This window comes from Arachis hypogaea, chromosome 3 (genome assembly GCF_003086295.3).
Source record: "Arachis hypogaea cultivar Tifrunner chromosome 3, arahy.Tifrunner.gnm2.J5K5, whole genome shotgun sequence".
Taxonomy (NCBI): domain Eukaryota; kingdom Viridiplantae; phylum Streptophyta; class Magnoliopsida; order Fabales; family Fabaceae; genus Arachis; species Arachis hypogaea.
Genome location: NC_092038.1, coordinates 109,059,119 through 109,065,911, shown reverse-complemented (window position 1 = coordinate 109,065,911; position 6,793 = coordinate 109,059,119).

Here is a 6,793-nt window from a genome sequence, read left to right as displayed (position 1 = left end):
TAAAAGGGATTTGCAGAAAACGGACTTAGCAGGCAAATTTTTGCAATGGGCAGTCGAGTTGTCTGAATTTGACCTTCAATATGAAGCTCAGACAACCATCAAATTGCAATATCTAGCCGACTTCATTGCAGAATTTACAGACACTCCAGAAATTCCTACAGAATGGAATCTTTATGTGGACGGTTCCTCAAACAAAACTGGAAGCGACGCAGGTGTCATCATAGAAAGTGACCAGGGAACCCAAATCAAACTTTCCCTCAAATTTGGGTTCCCTGCCTCAAACAACCAAGCCGAGTATGAGGCACTACTGGCTGGTTTGAAGTTGGCTAAGGAGGTTGGAGCTCAAAAGCTCATCATCTTTAGCGACTCACAGGTAGTCACTTCACAAATAGCAGGGAGCTACCAAGCCAAAGATCCCACCATGAAAAAGTACCTAGACAAAACCAGGGAGCAGTGATCGAGCGGAATTCACTACCCTTTCCCAATAATGTTGATGAATCCGCTCTTGGCAAGCACACCAAAATTATCGTCAAGTATTAACCCACAGTGGAGTGAGATCGTATCCACAGAGATTGGTATATTTGAGCAATTTTAATCAATTGGTGAATTAGTCAAACTTAACAGAATAAGTTGTAAGTGCAGAATTATAAATGGCAGAAACATAAATGGCAAAGGAATAAAAGAAAGCAATAAAATGCAGAAATGGAAATAACAGGAATGTAAAGGGGAATGAGATTTTGCAGAATGTAAGTAAATCTATAAAAGAATGGGAGAGATAAGAATGCGGGAATTCATTGAGATCAGGAGATATTGTCTTTTGGATTGAATCCAGCTCATATCCTCTTCAATCATGCAACTCATTGACCTCTTGGCAATCATGATTGATTGAGCCCCAATCCCTTGGTGACTCAATCTCTCAGATCTTGATCAATAGCCAATTCCTTGGTCTAATTGCTCATAAAAAGAGATATGCTTGGTCCCTGATTATACCACACATCATCATAGGTCCAAGTAGAGGGAGGATTGTATGTCACCATATCTAAACACCAAAACCCAGATTCTACTCAAGTGTGAGAAGGGATTTCTAGCATAGTTTCATGTTTCCTTTTCCAAGGTTCCCATGAAACCAATTTTGCATTCAATCTCTTTTCCAAGTTAATTGAACACTAGAATGAAGAACGAAATTCCTTCTAGCAAATCAAAGAGAAGATGAAGAGAAGAATAAATTCACTATCATTAATCCATCAAGTACAATAGAGCTCCCTCTCTCAATGAGAGAGAATTTAGCTACTCATAGCTCAAAGAGAAAGTACAAAAGATGGAAGAGATGAAGTAAAAAGTGAAATCCCCAAAACTCCATTCTGTGACTTTCTAACTACTTTTTCAATACTTCCAAGGGTATTTATACTACTCCTAGATCTAGAAAATAAAAGAAAATTACAAAAGTGAAAAGAAAATTACAATTTGGAGGGAAAAAAACTCAACAAACGTGATCTTCCAGCTGGCGTGTGACTGGCGCTTCTCTAGCTTGTCACGCTCCTTCTGTTTCTGATTTTACGTGCCATGCCTCTCCATTCAAGTGGCACGCCGTCGTCTATTTAACCCCTGGCGTGCCACGCCTTCGAGCTAAAGTGGCATGCCCAGGACATTTTAAATGGCCAAGTAACCTGGCGTGCCACGCCTTCGACACTAAGTGGCATGCCCAAGGTCATCTTCCTTATCTCCATGCTTCTGGAAATTTGTACCAGCGTGGCACGCGCAGGGTCTGACGTGCCACGCCCTTCTTAAAGCTTCACCCTTTTGCTTGGCGTGTCACGCCTTGTCATCCAAGCGGCACGCCTAAGTTCATTGGCTTCTCTTCTTCCTTTTTGGAAAATACTACCAGCGTGCCATGCCATGAGACTGGCGTGTCACGCCCTTTATTTGCTTCATCTTCTTGTTGGCGTGCCACGCCTCATCTCCCAAGTGGCACGCCTTCGAGACTGGCCCTTTAATTCCTCCTCTAGAAAACACTACCAGTGTGCCACGCCATGAGACTGGTGTGTGACGCCCTTCATTTGCCATGGTCCCAGCGTGCCACGCCTGGACGTTCAAGTGGCACGCCAAAGTGAGATGATTGAGCTGGCGTGCTGGTGGACGAAATTGTGATCCTCAAAATTGGAATCTTTGTATTTGTATGAAATCAAAAATACCCCAAAGAGATCATGGTATGATGAATTGGGATCTTAATAATCCCTGGTAATGGCACCAACAGCTTAGTGTTGTTGTTGGACCAAAAGAGTTACAGGCACTGTTAGAGAAGCTCACAACTCCGTTCAACTTAACCAGCAAGTGTACTGGGTCATCCAAGTAATACCTTACGTGAGTAAGGGTCGATCCCACAGAGATTGTTGGTATGAAGCAAGCTATGGTCACCTTGTAAATCTCAGTTAGGCAGATTAAATGATTATGGATTTTGAAAATTAATAATAAAAAGAAAATAAAATAGGATAGAAATACTTATGTAAATCAATAGTGGGAATTTCAGATAGGTGTATGGAGATGCTGTGCTCCTCTCGAATCTCTATTTTCTTATTACATTCATCCAATCCTTCTTACTCCTTTCCATGGCAAGCTGTATGTAGGGCATCACCGTCGTCAATGGCTACTTTAATCCTCTCGGGAAAATGATCCTATGCGCTGTCACTGCATGGCTAATGGTCTGGAGGCATCACCCTTGACAATGGCTACATCCCATCCTCTCAGTGAAAATGGTCCAAATGCTCTATCACAGCACGGCTAATCATCTGTCGGTTCTCAATCAGGTTGGAATAGAATCCATTGATTCTTTTGCATTTGTCACTAACGCCCAGCCTTCAGGAGTTTGAAGCTCGTCACAGTCATTCAATACCGGAATCTTACTCGGAATACCACAGACAAAGTTAGACTTTCCAGATTCTCGGAATCCTACTCGGAATACCACAGACAAGGTTAGACTTTCCGGATTTCCATGAATGCCGCCATCTATCTAGCTTATACCACGAAGATTCTGTTGGGAAATCTAAGAGATATGCGCCCGGCCTAAGGTAGAACGGAAGTGGTTGTCAGTCACGCGCGTTCATAGGTGAGAATGATGATGAGTGTCATGGATCATCACATTCTTCAAGTTGAAGTGCAACGTATATCTTGGAATAAGAATAAAAGAGAATTGAATAGAAGATAATAGTAATTGTATTGAAACTTGAGGTACAGCAGAGCTCCACACCCTTAATCTATGGTGTGTAGAAACTCCACCGTTGAAAATACATAAGTAAAAGGTTCAGGCATGGCCGAATGGCCAGCCCCCCATGGTCTAAGGACTAGGCGTCCAGAGATCTCTCATACACTAGTAAAAAGTCCTATTTATAATAAACTAGCTACTAGGGTTTACATGAGTAAGTAATTGATGCATAAATCCACTTTCGGGGCCCACTTGGTGTATGTTTAGGCTGAGCTTGGTCTATCCACGAGCTGAGACTTTTATTGGAGTTGAACGCCGAGTTATAGCGTGTTTCTGGCGTTCAACTCCGGGTTGTGACGTGTTTCTGGCGTTTAACTCTAGACAGCAGCATGTACTTGGCGTTGAGCGCCACTTTACGTCGTCAATTCCCGAATAAAGTATGGACTATTATATATTGCTGGAAAGCTCTGGATGTCTACTTTCCAACGCCGTTGAGAGCGCGTCATTTGGAGTTCTGTAGTTCTAGAAAATCTATTTTGAGTGCAGGGAGGTCAGATTCCAACAACATCAGCAGTCCTTTTGTCAGCCTCCTATCAGAGTTTCGCTCAAGTCCCTCAATTTCAGCCAGAAATTACCTGAAATCACAAAAAAACACACAAACTCATAGTAAAGTCCAGAAATGTGAATTTAGCATAAAAACTAATGAAAACATCCCTAAAAGTAGCTTGAACTTACTAAAAACTACCTAAAAACAATGCCAAAAAGCGTATAAATTATCTGCTCATCACAACACCAAACTTAAATTGTTGCTTGTCCCTAAGCAACTGAAAATCAATTAGGATAAAAAGAAGAGAATATACTATAAATTCCAGAATATCAATGAATATTATTTCTAATTAGATGAGCGGGACTTGTAGCTTTTTGCTTCTGAACAGTTTTGGCATCTCACTTTTTCCTTTGAAGTTTAATGATTGGCTTCTCTAGGAACTTTATAATTTCGGATAGTGTTATTGATTTTCCTAGTTAAGCATGTTGATTCTTGAACACAGCTACTTTTATGAGTCTTGGCCGTGGCCCTAAGCACTTTGTTTTCTAGTATTACCACCGGATACATAAATGCCACAGACACATAACTGGGTGAACCTTTTCAGATTGTGACTCAACTTTGCTAGAGTCCCCAGTTAGAGGTGTCCAGAGCTCTTAAGCACACTCTTTTGCTTTGGATCACGACTTTAACCACTCAGTCTCAAGCTTTTCACTTGGACCTGCATGCCACAAGCACATGGTTAGGGACAGCTTGATTTAGCCGCTTAGGCCTGGATTTCATTTCCTTGGGCCCTCCTATCCATTGATGCTCAAAGCCTTGGATCCTTTTTACCCTTGCCTTTTGGTTTTAAGGGCTATTGGCTTTTTCTGCTTGCTTTTTCTTTTTCTTTCTATATATATATATATATATATATATATATATATATATATATATATATATTTTTCACTGCTTTTTCTTGCTTCAAGAATCAATTTTATGATTTTTCAGATTATCAATAACATTTCTCTTTGTTCATCATTCTTTCAAGAGCCAACAGTTTTAACATTCATAAACAACAAGATCAAAAATATGCACTGTTCAAGCATTCATTCAGAAAACAAAAAGTATTGTCACCACATCAATATAATTAAATTAAATTCAAGGATAAATTTGAAATTCATGTACTTCTTGTTCTTTTGAATTAAAACATTTTTCATTTAAGAGAGGTGAAGGATTAATGGAATTTATTCATAGCCTTAAGACATAGTTACTAACTACTAATAATCATGAAGTAGAGACATAAAACATAGATAAACACAACATAAAAACCGAAAAGCAGAAAGAAATAAGAACAAGGAATGAATCCACCTTAGTGACGTCTTCTTCTTGAAGGACCAACAATGTCCTTAAGCTCTTCTATGTCCCTTCCTTGCCTTTGTTGCTCCTCCCTCATTGCCCTTTGATCTTCTCTTATTTCATGGAGAATGATGGAGTGCTCATGATGTTTCACCCTTAGTTGTTCCACATTGTAGCTCAAATCTTCTAAGGAAGTGTTGAGTTGTTCCCAATAGTTTTTGGGAGGAAAGTGCATCCCTTGAGGCATCTCAGGGATTTCTTGATGATGAGCTTCCTCATGCATCTCTTGAGATCCGTGGAGGGTCTCTCTTGCTTGCTCCATCCTCTTCTTGGTGATGGGCTTATCCTCTTCAATAGGGATGTCTCCTTCTATGATAACTCCAGCTGAGTAACATAGATGGCAAATAAGGTGAGGAAAAGCTAGCCTTGCCATGGTAGAGGGCTTTTCGGCTATTTTGTAGAATTCATTGGAGATGACTTCATGAACTTCTATTTCCTCTCCAATCATGATGCTATGAATCATGATGGCCCTATCCACAGTAACTTCAGATCGGTTGCTAGTGGGAATGATGGAGCGTTGAATGAACTCTAGCCATCCTCTAGCCACAGGCTTGAGGTCCAGTCTTCTTAGTTGAACTGGCTTGCCTTTGGAGTCTCTTTTCCATTGAGCTCCTTCCACACATATGTCCATTAGGACTTGGTCCAACCTTTGATTAAAGTTGACCCTTCTAGTGTAGGGGCGTTCATCTCCTTGCATCATGGGCAAGTGAAACGCCAACCTCACATTTTCCGGACTAAAATCTAAGTATTTCCCTCGAACCATTGTGAGATAATTCTTTGGATTCGGATTCATACTTTGATCATGGTTCCTAGTGATCCATACATTGGCATAGAACTCTTTGAACCATTAAGATTCTGACTTGTTGCATGGGGTTGGTTAAGACTTCCCAACCTCTTCTTCGGATCTCATGTCGGATCTCCGGATACTCATTTTTCTTGAGCTTGAAAGGGACCTCAGGGATCACCTTCTTCTTTGCCACAACATCATAGAAGTGGTCTTGATGGCTTTTGGAGATGAATCTTTCCATCTCCCATGACTCTGAGGTGGAAGCTTTTGTCTTCCCTTTTCCTTTTCTAGAGGATTCTCCGGCCTTAGGTGCCATTGATGGTAATGGAGAAACAAAAAGCTTATGCTTTTACCACACCAAACTTAAAATATTGCTCGCCCTCGAGCAAGAGAAGAAAGAAGAGAAGAAGAAGAAGAAGAAAATATGGAGGAGAAGGGGGAGTGTAGGTTTCGGCCAAGGTATAGAAGAGGGGGTTGTGTTATGTGAAAATGAAGTGGAATGGAGGGGTTTATATAGGAAAAGGAGAGAGGGTAGGTTCGGCCATTTTAGGGTGGGTTTGGGTGGGAAAGTGTTTTGAATTTGAAGGTAGGTGGGGTTTATGGGGAAGAGTGGATGGATGTGAGTGGTGAAGGGGGTAATTGGGAAGAGAGATTGAAGTTGATGGGAAGTGTGACATGGGGAAGAGTGAAATAGGATTAGGAGGTAAGGTGGGAATATGTTAGGTGGGGATCCTGTGGGGTCCACAGATCCTGAGGTGATCCTGTGGGGTCCACAGATCCTGAGATGATCCTGTGGGGTCCACAGATCCTGAGGTGTCAAGGAATTACATCCCTGCACTAAATAGGCATGTAAAATGCCTTTGCA